Below are 18787 nucleotides of genomic sequence, written 5' to 3' on the forward strand. Positions count from 1 at the left end.
CATCATAAACTGAAAATAAGACTGGATTAGCATGCAATCTGTTTTCATTTCTTTTATTCTATCAAAGAAAATCCAGATCTAGGCAGAAAACACACTGTGACAGCATCAACTAAAGCTCAAAGATTCTGTTATTTGATTTTGATATATGCTTTGAGCCATCAGAATTTTATGTGTTAAAGGTCTCCAAAAATTTTCAGGGTACGTTGAATGATGCAGAAACCTGAGTTGAAACACCAGATCACTAATATTAGTTGGCTAAGATTAGAGACAAAGATGATGTGGCTGAAAAGCAGAGGAAGCACTGAGTTGAAAGAGCAAAAATTGTGTGGTGGTCCTCACTTTACTGGAGTGCATCCTTCTGAGTGTTAGATTTACAGACTGATCTTCTTGGATCCTCATCTGCTTTTATTTACTCTGATAATAGCAAACCCCAAGAACATTTTATCAATCTGCTCCTGGCAAAAAGTTTCTCTCAACTGCTACTCTTGCCATGTATATTTATGATTTTTGTCACCAAGACTGAAGGTTATTGTGGGCTGTGTGTTTGAAGGTTTTATTTTGAAGACTTCAGAGGAAAGTGCAGAATGCACTCACCTACTGAGACTGGTCTGTCCTGCAGAGCACAGATTTCATATATGCTTTCTGTGCCCCTCATTCAACTCAGCTTGAAGGAAGATTTCCCTCCATTCCATTGTCTCTAGAGTAAACTGATTTGGAATTAGTCACTCACATAGATCAGGTCCTCTTCACATATTAATCAATTGCAATTAGCCATCATGTATAAACAGGTTCTCCAGTTAACAGGGTGGAACTAAACTAGCACTTTTCCATGGAGTCTCTTCCCAAGAAACAGCACTTTCTAAGGAAGTGTAAATTGGTGGGATAATCCCACTGTAAACTGTGCCGAGGATCTGGTGAAAACCACTATATATCCATTGGTGTCTTTAGCACACAGCTGACCTGGCCTGAATTTCTTGTATACTGTGAAGGAGATAAAGTGGACTCAGTCATGACTGCCAGTGAGAGGGGAGTTTTTTGCATGGACAGGAAAAGTGGTGTGTCTAAGTATCCTACACCAAAGGCTGCTTAGGGCGAGTCCTTCTGGTACTTGAACATTTCAGGAAACTTTGATTCTCTTTAGGTTCATGCTATTGCCTTCAGCAGAATCCAGACTTATCCCTAGGCATTAAACACTCCACAGCATTTTAGTCAGTTTAAAAACAATACATACATGCCTCTGGTTCAGGCATGAACTAATTTACACTGAATTAAACCACAAACTGCGAATATTCACTAAATATAAGTAGACAAAAGAAGCCTACATATTGCATTGCAATATTATATGTGTGCAGAAAAAAAGTTATAGCCCAGACTAACAGGATCATCAGAAAGAAGTTCTTATCGACAAAATAAAGAAGATTATAAATTATTCCCTTTAGCTTGAAATTTCCCTAGAAATATGTCACCAGTAGCAGCAAAAATGCAATGCAGAGATTACAGTCACTAACAACTTCATGAAACATTGTATTAAATTAGAGAAGAGAACACAATAAAAACATTAAGCAATTAGTTCTAAAATTCTTGAAAGAGTCAACACCAGGCTTCAAATCCCCAGGTCTCTACAAGATCAAAGAAAATGGCAAGGGTCTTACTGAGAGTTGATCTCTTTCTGAGATGGTAGTGATAGAATGAAACTTTGATGTTTTATATACTTAAAGACATAGATTAAAATATTTTAATGAAGGTAAAAATTAACTATGAAGGGGCCAACCTTAATAAAAATAGTGCAGTGTACATTTCTGTGCTTTACTTGCTTACCAATGCATGCTTATTTTAAATTGGAACTGAGTATCCCAGGATCTGAAGTGAATGAACACACAATTATATTTTATTTTAATTTGGTCTTGTTGATCCTTTAGGCTCTTTTAAAATCACAATAACATAGATTAAAAAAAAAAATCTAAGGTCTTGACCTTTTATGCATCTATGAAATACATGTAGAGTTCATAGCTGGGAACATGATCATTTTGGTTGATATAAATTGAAGCTGACAAGGGGACAGGCTCTAAGGGAGCAAAACCCACTCTTCTGTGAAAACCAAGACCAATAAGAATATTTCTGTATTAAAAATGACATATTTTTATAAATATCGATTGACCATGGCCCTCAAACCATACAAACCAAACCTGAGTAAATGGTCTAAAAATTGTAAGACTAATTAGTTCATCACCTTTGCAAATTAGCAAAAATATACGAATTCTTACACATGAAGTTAAGCACCTCATTTTAGAACCCTAGAGCGGATGCTGACCAGTAGCACTGGTTGTTCACATGGAAGAGTATATGGTCATTAAAAACCATAGCCTGAATCTTCAGAAAAGAAAAAAATTTCAAATTACTCAGAGGCAACTGAAATCACTAAAGCAATACTCAAGGCGAGAAAAAAAAAAAGAGTAATTTTTGCTTTTCAAAGAATCAAACTTCCTTTTCTTAAATTCCTTACTGCAACAAAATGAACAGATCTGCTAATGACTAGTCAGGAGGGGTGGTGGGGTGCCTTTCCAGTGCAGCATGTGAGACCTGTGCTTGCAACTCATTCCCAAGGTTCATTTTCTCTCAGAGGTTGAGGTCAAATTCATTGAATCTGGGGGTTGCCTTGCTCCAGGCCCTTACTCCATTCTGGGTCCTCTTGGCCACCCCTGTGTGGAGCCAGACATCTCCCCAAGGGTGCCCTCTCTGTGGAAGAATGCACAGGTCTGTAAACTCTTTGGGGCAGGAACTCAAGGAGCTTTTACTTGTGTAGTGGTTTCCATACCCAGCAGTAACAGCCATAGCCTCATAAAATGCAGCACTGGAGATGGTCAAGGAAATAGTCGCAGCACGACAGAGAGAGATTACAACTTCATTTTCGGTCCCATCCAAAATTAACATGAAATGATATTGCCAAGCAAAACAGCCTCAGCACTTAATTTGGGGCATTAGTGATGCCATTATAAAATATGAGCTGCTGATTCTCACCCTGCCTCAGAAGCTTTTTATGCTTCCCAGATCAGCTTGCTTGGTGAATTAATCAGAAGAAAAAGGCTCAGTTCGCCTGCACGAGAAAGGATTGTCTGATGGCTTATGAAGCTATGTGATTTGTTTCATGGTGTGGAGACACTGAAAGAGAATTTTTATTAAAAAAAGAGGTCTTGGAACACAGTCCTGCATGTGGTCAGCTCAGTGGGGTATTATTTGAAGCAGAATGTGAACAAGTAGAATTGAAATGGAGGGATCTTTGAAGAGTAATGAAAAAGGGGATTCAGTTGCCAATAAAACAACTGTTTGGGATACTGAAGGGAGATTTCCCAATCATTTAAAATCATCCTGCTCAAGAAATTTATTGTATTTTTTTTCTTAGGGAATGAGGGGAATAAAAGGTAGATGAACTCTTCAACAACCTAAAGCAAATTTCACAACTTCCTGGAGAATTTGTATGTGGTCATAATTTTCTCACAGCAACTGTCTTCAGGAGCAATTTCTTCCTTCTTTGACTGTTTATACTTTACCAGTCCTGGTTTCATGTCTGCTGCAGGCCTTTACTGTGTTCTCTGATTTCCAGAGAAGGGATAGGGATGTCGTGGCACAATGCCTAAAGTAATGAATGTTGCTTAAAAAATATGCCTTAAACTACACAAATTACAAAAGATAACCCTTTCCCTCTTGGCTCAAGAGTAGGAGAGAAGGCCCTGCAAGGTATTAAAACTAGAGGGGATACAACTTTTCTTCTCAAAATCTTCGTAGTTTTAAGATTAAGTCTCAGCACCTTGAGGAACCTCCTGTTCCCTCATGTGGGCTCTGTTTGCTTCTTACTATCCCTTTTTTCTCTGTCTTTTGAGAGAGGGAGTTGAACTCCCTCGCATCACGCCTGGGTTAGATACTCAAACTAAACTGTCACACTGATTAATGGCAATACTTAGTGGACAGAAAAATTGTCTTGTTACTTGTACAAATATACATGCAAAAAATTTTAATTTCTACATGTGTTTTCTAGATACACATTAATTATATACATATGTATAAATTTACATTTAAGTGATATAAATTTAAATTCTGGACATTATTCAGAAATAAATATGGTCATATAAAAATGAAAATATTTTGGTATGTAGGAAAGACACAGCTTTCTTGACTTCTCAGAATTTTTCTTATACTGGGTTGGTAAAAAAGCTGAAATTCTTATTGAAAAAAAAGCAACAATTCTTATTGAGCAATCCAGGAAAAAAAGCAGAGTACACAGGTTTCTGTAGATGGTTTGGAAATATTTTATTTTGGTTTTGACTTTCTTCAGTCTACTTCTAAAGTTTTAAAATGTAAAATTGCTTGGAATTTGTTTCTTTTCTCTTCCTATTTTGCCCAATTTCCTAATTGGAAATATCAGAAAAGAACTTTTTTGACATCTATGCTAAAATGGTTTGGGATAAAAGATATATGCTCTCATTTCACAAGCAGTTTTGGCTACTAAAAATAACAGTTCTCTGGAAAAAAACCCCAAGCAGGTCCCCCTCCAGCCCCAGCAAGGGTATTCTGAGGCATCTCCTATTAGCCCATTGGAGATTTTCACAGAATTGCCTCCAAATCACCAAAACAACAGATTACTGAGAAGCTGTGGAATTGTACCTGAGTCTGTCCTTCACTTAGAACATACTCAAAGAAATGAAAGGGCTCCCTTGTCAGACTACACTGATAATTATTTTAAATGCATGAAGAGAGAGGAGAATTGAAGTTTGGATGACAGGTTACTACATCAGTCCTGACCTGTCATCTTTCTTCTAGACATCTTTGAGAGCTTTAGCTTTATTTCTTTTCTGGATTACACCATGGCAATATGATACCTCTGCAAGTCAGGCTCCTCTGGAGATGCGTGGTCAGTAATTAACAATGCATAACAATGCACAGTAATTTACTGTGAGACAAAGTTAAGAAGAGCACCTCATTCAATTAAAACTTGGCAGGGCAATGCAATTATCCACTCTGGAATTTTGCCAGAATGCAGTAGTCTGTACCTTATCACCTGAAAAAAAGTGATGTGGGATGTATAATCACTATAAACCTCTATAAACTCTTGGGTTTTAATTAATTTTTGAAAGCCAAATTTGGAAGGTAGTGAAACCACATTGCTCACATGGCTCTAGTTAAAACCAATTTATTTTTCCCAACCTCACCAATAATTTCAGAGAATGTTGCCCTTAGATAAAATTAATTCAAAACCACTGTCCAAAAGTTAATCCAAATCTACTGTCTGCTTGTCTAATTGTATACCTGTTGACTCAGGTGCAATTTGTGTCTTTGGAAATGTCCCCATGTCTCGACTGTATAAACATTAAGTGCAGGTACATAAATCCTTAATACAAGCACATACTCAAGCATTTCCAAGGTGAAGAACAGACTGACAGAAAAAAACTCCTGTTGATAGTGAGGCTCTGAAGGGATTTTTATTTATTTTTTTTCTTATCTGGCTTGATATGAGGCTATTTCCATGAACAGGTTTTGCCAGGATGTCATATTGCTTCATTTTATACTCGTGCTCCTCTTTCTGATCAGGAAAAATCCCACTGAAACGAGCAGGAATTCACCTGAGTAAAGACTCTAGTCTTTATGGGATCCCTGATAAAAACTGATCACCCAAGTGATACACTCAGCCCATATTTGCAAATGATTTCTGTCTTCCCCCCACTTTTGGGAAATTCATTTGGGAACATTGATTGTCAAGAATTTTAACTTTTGTACCTGCTGCTGCTGCCTGTGAATTACCCTTTCACTTTGTTTAGTGTTGAGAGAGTAATAGCTTTATCTCTTTCCTGGAAGCAGCTGCCTTAGGGGTTGAAGTCCCCCTATATTCTACCTTAAGCAACAGTTGAGTTTCACATGTCTACTTTATCCTTAGCAAAAGTTTTTTGGGTAAAATTTCAAATCAGGGAACAATCTGTGCATAACTCTTATGATTTCTTGATGAAATATATGTTCTGCTCTCTGACTTAGTACTTTGAAACACCTGATCACAAAAAAGAGAAAACCTGACTTTAAATAAATGTTTATTAACATGGCCTGGTGAAACACAAATCTACCCAGGGAAGGGAATTATGCATCTAATGCTTGTGATTGTTTCTGCAGGTTGAAAGCTAGAATTCATGGTATCTAGCTATTGTCTAGACTAAAAACTCTTTAGCTAAACGTGCAAAACTAAATAACTATGAAATATAAATTTTAAGATAACAAATGGAAGTTCCAGTGTAAGATCGAAAGTGGTGTCCTTAGGTTGGCCTGCCTGATATGTCACAAGAGTATATGTTTGGAGAATGGGGTTAGAGGGTGAAGAAGAAGTTAAGGGAGCAGACAGAAGAGGAAGCTGAAATACATTCAAGAGAGATTTTAGTGTAAGTGCAACCATGAGAAAACTCAACTCAAAGGATGGTCAGAGAGCTGCTGAGTTTATGTAGGTCTAATATAAAATTTGCTTTATCCATCTGAATACGGGCTTTAATCCTTCCCTCTGTGGGATCCAAGCTGGGTAGTGAGCAGACTTTTGAGGCCAGGATGTGACCTCTAATATTTCTTACTGGCAGCAGTGAGGGTCAGAACCTGTGTAGAACATCCCAGAAAAACATGTTATTTCAAAGGAACTAATGCTATTACAGCTTTTAGCTAGTAGCCAAAAGAAAAATGAGTGCCACTTCCAGAAATTACTGACTTACTTTTGTATGGTTCTTCTAATGGTCAGTGGGTGCTCTCAGGGTCTAGAAGGACCAACAGTGATTTGCCCGTTTCTCATCTGTAAAGGATAAGACCTACAGTGGAAGTAACTTCACTCAGAAGACCTTTATTGCCTTCTCTGCTTCAGTATAGACAGAAAAAGAGTATCTAGGTTAGAGATGACAGATTATGTGGAAATCATTGGAATTGTACTAGCTATGGCAAATTGTATACTGCAGTCTTAAACTTCTTGTAGAACATATGCTGTCATAAGAGAGGAAATGGCAGTTATTAATAATAATGGAAGGGAATAGCAGCCCCAAATTTTTGGAAAGTATAAATTAATAGTTAATTTATATTGCTTTATACCAGCTAAATATACCAGTTCTTTATAACAAGCATGGGTGGAGGATCTGCATTTTTTTAACTGACTCAAAAAAAGAATAAAAGACCAGAATTTCCCTCTAAGAAACTACAAAGAAAAAATTATCTATGACCTTCCAGAGGATGCTGGGTAACTCGATCAATGAGAGAATAAGAAGAAATGGGTTATGACCTCAGCAAAGGAAATGAGCCATGGTGGAATCTTTCTCTAATGCTCACTAATACTCAGGGAGTTCGAGAAACCTGATATCAAAACAGATGAAAGTTTTGATGCTATGGAAAGATACAGGGAACATTTTATGCCACAGAAGAAGCAGAAAACCAGTTTTAGCAGGCAGAGTTGATGATTCCACACAGTTCTATTTTGCATTTATGTCCAGATCTGCCTTTGAATCGGATCTCAACTTATCATATCACCCTAAATCCCTCGGGAAAATGTACCTTATTTATCTCTTTATCTTTATTTCTTGGAGACCTTCCATTCTGTGAGGATAGTTGTTTATCAGCAGCCAGATAGGGTGCTGGAAAAAAAAATGGAGCTAGATAATGGAGAACTGTATCAAAAAAGTGTATTACACACATGGTTTCTACCAAAATTTTCTGAAATCTTGAAAAAATCCTGCACATAATTCATAACAGTTTTGTCTTGTAAACTGGCCCTTCCTCTGCAGATGACAGTTAGTTTCATTAATCTTGTCAATATTAAGGGCCAGTATTTTAAAATAAATTAATGTTCTAGAGTGCTTTCTTCCACAAGTTTTACATAAACAGATTTTCTTTCAGTAGGATTCCTCTTTCCACTCTTTAGTTTTAATAAACTATTTTAAAGAAGGGAGAGGAGGAGAAGCTCAGTCTTAACTTTGCCATGGCTTCTCCAAGCTAAGAAATACCCTCTTTACCATCTTTCTTTCAAATAAAGAGGTATGAAAGGCAAGTCATTAAAACCTTTTTCCTTCACTTTCCTCTGAACTAAGTAAATTAGGAGAGGAATGGTGAGAAATTGAAATAATTGTCTTAAAGATTTTAAATTTCATTTGTTTCCTTTCCCAAGAACTTATACACTTTCATTCAAATTCAGTGTCCAGGCAGTGCCTGCTTTACAGTTTGCAATAACACATAAAACTGTTTGTTTGACATCTTGATCACAAACAGTGGCTACCTGTGCACAAGGTAGCAATCAGTTAGAAACCCAGTGACAAAGCAGTGCCATCACATTTTGTGGTCAGGGGCATTAAAAAGCAGCATTTCATTTATTTTCTTCCTACGTGGCTTTTGTTAGATAAAATTACTGATTCAACTAGAGCCTGTGTAGTTAAGAGCCAAATAGTGGAGCTAACTCACAGGAGGCGTAGGTCATGCTGAGGGTGAATGGACAAATAGGAGATAATCTGAGCTTCAGGAACAGTAAATTATTCCCTTTCCACACTATCTGTGGCGACCCAGGACAGGTCTAGCAGCTGATGATGTAAGTTTCTCCCAAAAGGAAATTTTTCCGTGCACTGTTGAAGTTGAGAGCCTCTGGCCATGCTTTAAGCCTGTAAAATGAAATGGAAGAGCTCATCCATAAAGGGGAGGGCGCTGCACGGTTTTGATTCTCTCACTCTAATAGCAGCAAAGTGGAACCATATTAACTCTGCTGTCTGGGTCTTCGACGCCTATAAAGACTTGTGTGTCAGGATTTGTTGCACAGTGTGAAAACCAAACATTAAACCAGCATACTTGTTTGTCAGTGAGCTGATATTAATTAAACTTCTTCAATTTACAGTAATAAAATAAAATAAATTTTTCCAAGTGCCAGAGTTTTAAACACAGTCTAGCATCTGAAAAACATCTTGTTTGTTTTGGACTCACACATCCCCACCACAGATCTGGAATTTTGCTAACAGCTCCTGATATGTAAGCCAGAAGGGAGTGAAACTCACTCTGCCTTCACTGCTTTGCCTTTTTCTAGTGCTAGCAAATTATTAAGGACATAAAGGTATGTGTGTCAGCAAGTCAAGTGACTTTAAACCCCCACCTGGGGCTGATGAACATAAAGATGCCGTATTTCACAGTCTTCTTCCTGATCAGAACCATTGTTTCAGGCGAAGTTTGTATTTCATGTAACATTTAATATCTTGGTAGTTGCCAACTGCAATGGGGTGAAACATTGTATACCAACTGTCAGCCTCATGCGAACATTTAAAAAAACAGATGCTAAATCTTTGAAGTCATTGTTAAGTTTAATGGCTTCAGAAAATCATTACTCAAATCCATTCCCTAAGGTCTTTTTGTCAAGTTCCAGAGGACCTAAACTTAAAACAAAACTAAACAGCCCTCCAAGAATTTATCTGGCAATTAAGCAGATTTTTGCTGAAGTTTTTTTCTGTGGAATTAGAATCTGATAATTCCTAGGAACTGAATTGCTAAACCCTATCAGGGTATTCTGAACACTCATGGAATGGTCTCCAGGTTGCCTGCTGGTCACACATACTGCATAAAATGCCAGTTGCCATGTTTAGCATTTTGTGGGCACTTCCTGTAGATTGTAGCAAAAGCACAATGTGGTAGCACGCAGCTAAAAACTATGTTGTGGCCTTAGTCTGGCTAATGCTGAAGCTGCAGTGCCAGCAGAACAAAAAAAAAAAAAAAGAAAAGGTAGTCTGAAATGATTGATCAGTGGCTACTAATGGCATTTTCATCAATATCCAGCTGATTTTCCTGTAGCTCTTTCTTACATATTTATACTATTCACAGTCTGGCAAAAATTTACAAAAAAGTATCCAAGTGATAGTTTCACAGCAGGTGCTGGATCAAACAGGTCTTGTTCTGTGCCCCCTTGGGAGGCCTACATGGATCACAGGAATCCTGATACTGCCCTTCAGATGACCTGTGGTAAAACTGCGGAAGATATGCTCAGTTTCTTCCAAAGAATAAACAAAGTGTACATGAAATATTTGTATTAGTATGAATAGGGGGGTTATTTTTCTATATATACTGCTTGCCCGTGTAGTTGATTGAAAATGGCGTGAAGTAAATCTTGCCTAATAGATACTTATATAAGAATTTTATTTAAATGTCCAGCAGTGTAAATGTCAACATTTATACTTTGATCATTCTATGAATATACTGGTTTCAACTGGATAGTGAGGGAAGAAAATTTCAAGAGTTTATGTGGGCTTTACGAGGAAAAATACATAGCAGGCTTATAAAACACTGTTTGAGAAAGTCTTACTAAGCTTCTAAGGCCAACACTGAAAAGTATTCTGTAGATTTTGGATCTCATCCACCGCTCTTAGCTTCAAGCTGCAAGTTAGAAACCAAGAGAGGCTTTTTGTAATGCATTCATGTCACGTTTAGGCAATGCCAAATTATTTCTCATCAGAGCTAAGATTTATTGCAGCTGGATTATGATCTTTTGATTGTGCAAACAATGAGATTGAGGTGTCTGTCCTTTCCAGAGTCATTAAAATCTTTGTCATGGGTTACAAGAATCAGAAATCTGGAGGTGGACTGAGGAAAAACACAGATGAATATTCAACATGCAGCAGACTGCACAGAGCAAACTGGAGCACAGTTCACAGAAGAGAACTGTCTGAGCAGAATGCCTGAGCCTTGCAAGAAACAGTGTTGGAAAATTGTAAAATGCATCATTAATTTATTTTCATGACAAAAAAAGGGTAAAAAAATATTAGAAATACTGCTGCAGTGAGCCATTGTTATTAAAATGCTAAGTATGCTGCCACACATGCACTTCTGCAGTATTTTTTGTTTGCTCCAAATCGAAGTGTAGCCATTCCAGTTTTGAGTAAAGGTGGTGCAAGGTATCATATGAAGTCCTGATTTTCCCCCCCCAAAGCTGGCACCATTTCTGGCACAGTCTGAGGGGCCCACAGGTACTGTAAAACAACTGCACCATATTACCAACAGCACAGAACAAGTTTTCACTCAGAAATGCAACAAAATTAATCAGACTCCCTTAATTTATCCTGATTAAGCTCAGACACCTCATCTAGGTAATTAAATCAGTCTCCTTTGCTCTGCAGTTAGACTTGCCCTGTGGAACTCTGTACCCCCTTACATCAGCTATGAAGTGAGGAGCTGCAGGTGTGCTCCTAACTGAGGTGTGGTGAGCCTAAGTCAGGCCCAGCAGAAACATGAGGACTGGACTGACTTACAACCAAAACCAACTGAAGTGTTGCAGACAAACACAAAATTCCTGGTGCTCTTTCTCCTACCCCAAATCCCATTTGCTTTGCAGGGCTCCTGCAGTGCCTGGAAAAGGGCAGATGGATATCTGTTAAACCAAATTTGCCTTTATTTCATATGCAGACATAGTTCTGTTTGTTTATATTTTTAAAATGATGATTTAACTAAGCTTTAAAAAAAACCCCCAAACCCTCCAAAAATGTCAGTGTCACCTTTTCCAAGCAAAGGCAAGGTAGAGCTGAGCCTGCATGCTGACACTGGAGTTAGCTGAGTTAGCTGCACAATTCCCTATGTTACATGAGTAGTTCATACACAACATATGATGCTGATCTGAAATCAGGCTTGGTGTGCTGGCTGTTAACGGTATTATTTCCACATGGAAAAGTATAATTTTTTTTTTTCTGTTGTATCCAGCAAATTTCTCTTTCCTTTGAGGCACAATATATTTTCTTCTCCCCTCCCCCCCTCAAGTTTTATTTATCAAGCACATTTTTAATGAATGGGAAATAAGAAGGGAAAAGCCAGTCTTTCTCATTGTCCAGTTTTCTGTGAGTCTAAAACAGATATAACACAAATATATAACACAAAGAAAACAATCAGAAAGAAATAACTTTTTTTTATTCAATGGATTAAATTTATTTGCCTGACAACTTATTGTGATTGATCGGTGTGTTAATTATTCAGATTTATTAGTTTTACTGAGATTCGGCACTGGATTTTCTTGGCTGTTCTCCACAGAAGACATATGACTTAGTGTCTGCATTTGCACTTTTGAGACTCCACTGTTGCTGTTACAAGGTAAATTGAGACCTTTTAAGGATGCTCAAACTTAAATCAACTCCTAGTATTAAGCAGAGATTAGAAATGCAGCCCAATTGCCTTGACTATTAAAAAAAAAAAAATAATGCAATTCCCAAGATGAACACCTTCACTCTGTCAAAGTTTTCTTGACAGTAAACAACAACTTAAGAAATTATCCCCTGTCTTGTTATGGAGAAAAATAATATTTCTTTTGAACCTACCACTTTCTGATCATCTTGTCTGTAGAGAATGTCCACATCCATATTTCTTGTTTTCTAGGACAAGCACTCTTAAACCAGCTGCTCTTCCCCTGATGATCACTGTTTCAGTGGCGCTGCTCTCCCTGGGCTACTTCAATTGATGAAGAGCCAGAGTTTGAGGGTAATACACAACAGGACAAAAAATTGTTCTGCAGAATCTGGCTAATAAATCTGGCCAATGCCAGCCTGAAAGTAAAAGTATCAGGATTGGCCTTCCAAAAGGGCAATTCTACTGAAATTCTATTCTAAATTCTCTGACTTTACATAAGGAGAAAAGTTAATAAATGGTAGTAAAAGAAATAAAATGACTCGCTTTAATTTCCTCACGTAACTGAACAATGTTTCCTTTAGGCAGTAGTTATTGTATTGAATCCACAAAGTTATTTTCAGAGCACTGGACGCAAATGCCAACAATGAAATAATAAAACTGAACACTGTGAACACCTTGCTAACCATCTGTAAACCAATTTTCAAAGAGAAAATCACATCAGTAGAATATTTGACCCATACAGGATCTTGCAGATGTTTTCCTATAGCCTTTGGGATCTACCTCATTTCAAGGTCTATATAGTAGAAACAAATTGTGCATTTACACAGTGAAAGTCTAACTGAATTCCCATAAGAACCTTCAAAGGCTTTTATGTTTGACCAGGCGCTGTGTTCTGCTACTTTGGCAAAGAGGTATTAACAATGACTTGTTAATAGTAATGGAGCCATACCTTCTCCATATGGGTTCCAACACTTAGAGCTGTATCATCTGTCCATATTTAAAAGCTCCACCTTAAAAAGATGATAAATGAGACCAACTTGACCTGGCCTTAGACCAAGTCATGGATTAAAAAATTTCTTTCAGCTTGATTGCAGTTTTATTGAGGAAACCTGCTAAGTAAAAGCTATTCGGTCACAGTGCTTAAGTATCAAAAGAGTGCATGGAATTTGAAAAACACTGCCAATGTGCCAGCCAGACCCTGAGTTACCAAGAGGACAGAGACCAGCTGCACAGGACTCAAACAACGGTGAACCTTTTCTGGATTCCCTGTTTCCTGTAGTATGTGCATCTCTGAAACATGCAAACTCTTAAAATTGTGTGTTCCTTTTCTAGAGCAAAGACGTCAGAGTCTTTGTGTGTGTATATTTATGTATATGCAAGTGGAGTGGGGATGTTATCATTTATTTGTGACTCTACCCCACATTAATGCTAAACATCAGCAGCCTTTAAGGAAGAGTAGATAAGTGAAAGACACCAAGTGTAGTTTTTAAGGTGAAAAATCCAACAGGCAATGGAAATGAAGTTTCGATTTTTCATTTACTAATTACTGTTCCATAATTCTCTCTTTTAAGATGCTCTAAGTTAGTTGGGAGATTTCCATTGTAGGCTTATGGTAACCTGTTTTTAGAATGTTTTATACCACTTTGGGTCAGTGTTACAGAGTCTGTGCCTGCCTCTCTCAATGGGTTGAAAGGAGAGTTTAAAACCTAACCTCCAGTGATGAATATTAATGTGCTAATGTGACTGAAGAGATGTGTTCATTCAGTTTTTGGCTCTTGTCTTGGCATGTGAGGGTTGATCACACATACAACGCATCTTTTTCTTTTTAATTGCCACGAGGTTTTTGTCTCAACGATACCTTCTGCTGTCTAATGAGTTTATTCTTTCACACATTATTATTACACATGCTCAGTGCAAACAATCTGTACTGCTATTTTAATAAAAATAACAACAAAAGAAAGAGCAAAGTCAGGGCTCGGGGAGCACACAGCATGTCACTCTGGTCTAATCTGATGCTCAGCATTGCCATAGCAACAACACCAGAGGAGAGCAAGGGGTGGCTGGAGCCTCCTGCTCCTGTTGATCACAACCAATGGGTTCCTAATGCAGAACCAGCAATTACAGGGTGTGATTTCCACCACTTTTTCAGAAAAAATAAAACCCCAGAGCTTACCCCTCTTCAATGTTTTGAAGTTCTGTGTAAGTGGAGTCAACACAAAACTGTTCATCAGAATAGAATTTAGACATTTTTTTTTCATTGTTCAGATTTGTACCTTTTAATGATTTATTAGCGAAACCGTAATTTTAATGATTTATGTTAATGATTTCACCAGCAAAAGGTCTATTCTAAATATAAAAACAAACCCAGGCAAAAAACTACTGGAAGGGAGCAAGAAAGGTTTTGCCATGAAGAGACTATGGTCATTCTCAATCTTCAAAGTGGAAATGACTTCAAAGTTTAAAAATATTTTTCTGATAAACTATAATTGGATTCTAAACTTCCTTTAATAATTTCTTTTAGAATTTTCTTTTTTATTATGTCTGTAATTAAGAGAATTAAAATTTATCCTAGCTTAAATTTATGCCCTACCCTTAAAGTTCTGGAGTATTTTTCCACTGCTCATTATTATTTGCATTCTCATTAGTGTACAACTATTAATAAAAGATCTTTTTAAATCCATAAAAATTTAGAGGTGAATACTATCAAGAAAAAAACCCCAAACTTGCTGCTGAATGGAAACCATTTCCAATTATCTGAAGACAAGAAGGTGACTGGTGGCAATTTGCATCAATTTATGAAGTGAAAATCATGTTTCACCAATGTGAAAGCTTTTTGTGGTGAAATGTATGGTTTGGTGGATGAGGGGAAAGGAGTCAATCCTGTGTATCCTGGAATTCAGCAAGGCTTTTGCCACTGCTTGCCACGCTGTCCTCACAGACACACTGATGTTGTATGGCTAGGAAATGGGACAGTGAGGTGGACGGAAAACTCAGGAGCTCAGCAGCACCACAAAGCCAAGCTGAAGGCCCACCCTAACCCTAAGCCCTCTGGTCAGTACTGAGGTGGGCAGTGTTCAACATTAGTGATCTGGATGATGGGACAGTGCACCTTCAGGAGGTTTGAGGATGACGCAAAACTTGGGGTGGTTCATAAACTGTGCTATTTCCCAGGGCATCAACAGACTGGAGAAATGGACTCACAGGAATCTCATGGAGTTCAACAAAGAGAAATCCAAAGTTCTGCCCCTGGAAAGGAATAACTGCAGGCACCAACACAGTCCAAGCAGCTGGAAAGAGAAGACCCTAGAGGTCCTGGTGGGTACCAAATTGGGCATCACTCAATAGTGCATTAGGAAGGCTGTTGCTAGGGGAGGGAAGGAGGTGATTCTTCTTCTCTAATTAGTACTGGTGAGGCCACATCTTGAATGCTGTCTCCAATTGTGGGCTCCCCTATTCAGAGTAGTGTCAGGAAGTGAAAAGCTACTCAATCTTTAAAAGGATGGCATTGTGTCAAAATTACTTAAGTTGTTTAATTTTGGGCAATGCAAACAAGGTTAGTTGAAAAGGAAGATGATTAATGGATGCTCATTTGTGCCAGCCTTTGAAAATATCTTCCCACAACAGTTTTCATTCCAAAGTCCAAAGATTTAGATGTCCAGTTCATGCCACTTAAATGTCACCACTTAAAGTAATCACAGCAAAGATTCCATCAAATGTCCTTAAACTGTGGAGCATCATTTAGCCCTGCTGTGCTATGAATATTACCTGGCAATGAAAAGATAGAACTTGTGACCTAAAGATTGACCCACCTGCTATTTATTTAGCCTTGGAAAAAAGTAATTCTATATCAAAAAAAAACCAAAAAAAACAAAAAAAGAGAAAGAAAATTGCAGTTTGAAACTGTACCACTGGTAGGATGTTTTCATTTTATAAGTGTATTTGGCTTGGTTATGATCAGAGACACAGCTTCATGTTTGCAAATTAATATTGGAATGTAACCGAAGGCATAAGTAAATTTCGTTTCTTTACTGTTTAGTGAATCCCATCTGTACCTTTGTGAGCTGAAAATGTATAAGGCTGATTGTGAATAACACAAAAAAAGATCTGTAAGATAATAAATTTATGGTGATCACCTTCTGTCTGCATAATGGAATTTTCTGAAGATGCTTGGCAAGTGAAGGATTTCAGAGCTGTTAAATTCCTCATCTCTCAGCTGGAGTCTATGGTTGACAATCCATGTTCCATCCTTATGTAATGGCGTCCAGAAGTGAAACATTCCATGCTGGTCTGCATTCTGTTAGGGAAGGTCAACCAAGGCAAAGCCAGTTCCCAGATTCCTGGACAGGAAAAACTGAAGGAAGGTCTCTTTGCCTCTTTCTAGCTAAGCCTTCAGAAATTCTATTGTGTTTGGTGTCCTGGCCCAAACTGCTTTTAGTGTAACAAACTTGGTCTCCTGCTTGTTTCAATTATGAAAAACACCTTTGAATCTCCTAAAAAGTGAAGTACTTCTTTTAAAGATTTTGGAATTTGTGTGTATAAGGATTTTCAAGGCTTTATCTTTCTTCTCTCTTTTATAATGGGACACGTAGTCCTTGATATGAAGAAATCCCTAGGACACGCAGCTTTTCATGATGTCTGGCAAACCTCCAAAATATTTCAGCTTCTTTACAACAAGAAATAAGCTTTCTGATGAAACCCATCTTTTTGGATGTAGAAAGCAGTTTATGTGGCAAAAATCTGCTCTTCCCTCCAAGACAGGAAATCAGAAATATACTCTTCTCTCCAAGATAGATTAGTTCCACAGTTATGACTTCCAGTTTTATTATTAATAAGGCATGATGTTGATCATCTTCTTGTCTCTTATTTAAACAAGATGGCCATACAGTTCTTTCTAGTACAGCTTTGTGCTCTTTTTATTACGTAGAATCTGTTTCCTGAATACTTATTTCTTTAAATACCCAAGCACTGCATTAGATTTCAAGCTGCCATCTAATATCATTCCTTGGGAGAATTCTTGCAATGGTTCTATCCCATTATATCACCTGAAAGAAATAACAGAAAGAGCCAGGACTGAAAAAAACCCCCATGCTTCCAAATGACCACATATCTGGGAAAACAAACATCTTTAAATGATGTTTGGAAATTGAATTAATTTAATTTTTCTCTAGAATTAGAAGGGATCCATTTTGCCTGTAAGGCACAACCCAGTGAAACTTGAAGTTCAAAATACAATGCCACAGCAGGAACAAATGACAGGGTGTCTGGATTTGGAGGAGTGCAGATGAAAGCTATCATTTCTACCATTTGAGCAAAGATGTGGAGTCTGTAGAGCTTTGGACTCTAATGATCCAGATGATTGCCTGGATTCTGTTTCAACACAGTCTGGAAATGCAGAGAAAAAGGTCTCAAACGGCAAACTCCCAGTGTTGGATATTACTGCAGAACTGATACTTCCCTGGATTTGTGATGTGTGTGAGATAACAGTGAAGAATATAGAGATATATTCTTCCTTGTCATCTATATTTATCTATATTAGATCAATCTCACTCTGCTCTCATTTTATCTCAGTAGTTATAATTGTAAGTAGTTATAGACTTTATTAAGCAACTTCAAGTAGTGTAAGGTTTTCTATTCAAATTTAATCTACTGGAACTATTCTAATAATTTCTTTTCTGATGTAATCAAAGCACTTCTCCTCTCCTTGTAAATTCTGACATGCTGCATTTAGCATGTCAGCATCTCTGAGCCTCAGGTGACATGTATATGGATAAACTACATGGGTTGGTTACTCTTGTACTTGACACAGTGCACAGATTAGAGTCTACTCTTGAGTTGCCACTTACACAGGATTATCATTCAGTTTGGACTCACGGCATCCTAAGCCTCTTTCTGAAGGCCAAATCTGTTTTTTCTTTGTGATATGTCAGAAAGATTTCATAGCATCTGTGTCCAAAGGGGAGTTTCTCACAAAAACAGGCCTGAGTTTACTTCTAATTGTTTCTGTCTGAGATTCAAATAATTTCTCAGCTTCTCTCAGGAAGCATACGGTTCCAGTGTGGGGTAATTGTTTTCCATCTGGACGCTGTCTGGTGGTGGTATTTGCTGTAGCTATAAGTAAATAAATGAAAGAGTCAAATAAATGAAGACATCTGTAAATAATTTATTTGCTGATTGATGGCTGGTAAATAAACTTTAGCTTCTTTCTTTAGTTCAATTCACAATCAAAATTGTGGAGTGAGATATATACCAGCTTACTAGAAGTTTGAAGTTCAAAGGTAGGCTATGAGAAAACCTCTAGAGACACCCAGAAACACCAAAGAAGTGGCAGACAAATTCCAGTTAATGCTGCCTCTGACCTCAGCAAGCCCCTTGCTGAAACACTTTAAAGCATGCTAAAGCCTTTCTTGAAATCCTGCCCTGGTTGTCTACCTGCCCTTTGTTTTGATCAGCTCCCTGTAGCCAGTCTTTCAAGGAAAAGAGTGATATAGCGACCCAGAAGAAGTTCACTTTAAAAGTGATGCTTCTGTCAAGGACAGATGGGAGTAAATAAAGCAGAGAAGGAAGAGGGCACAATATAAATCTCATTCTGGCTCTGTGGAGACTTGCCAGACTCAACTCAGTGTTTGCACTTTTTCATGGTGATATTTTTCCT

General features: G+C 37.7%; 1 long non-coding RNA gene across 1 annotated transcript in view; it reads left to right on the plus strand.

Annotated features, from left to right (window-relative positions):
- The first annotated feature begins 15057 nt into the window (after window positions 1–15057).
- LOC108444743 overlaps window positions 15058–18787 on the plus strand; it is a 10455-nt gene continuing 6725 nt past the window's right edge. Inside the window, exon 1 of the long non-coding RNA XR_001859403.1 lies at window positions 15058–15450. This is a non-coding gene — a long non-coding RNA (uncharacterized LOC108444743). The remainder of the gene's footprint in view (window positions 15451–18787) is intronic.

This window comes from Corvus brachyrhynchos, unplaced genomic scaffold (assembly GCF_000691975.1).
Source record: "Corvus brachyrhynchos isolate BGI_N302 unplaced genomic scaffold, ASM69197v1 scaffold221, whole genome shotgun sequence".
Taxonomy (NCBI): Eukaryota; Metazoa; Chordata; class Aves; order Passeriformes; family Corvidae; genus Corvus; species Corvus brachyrhynchos.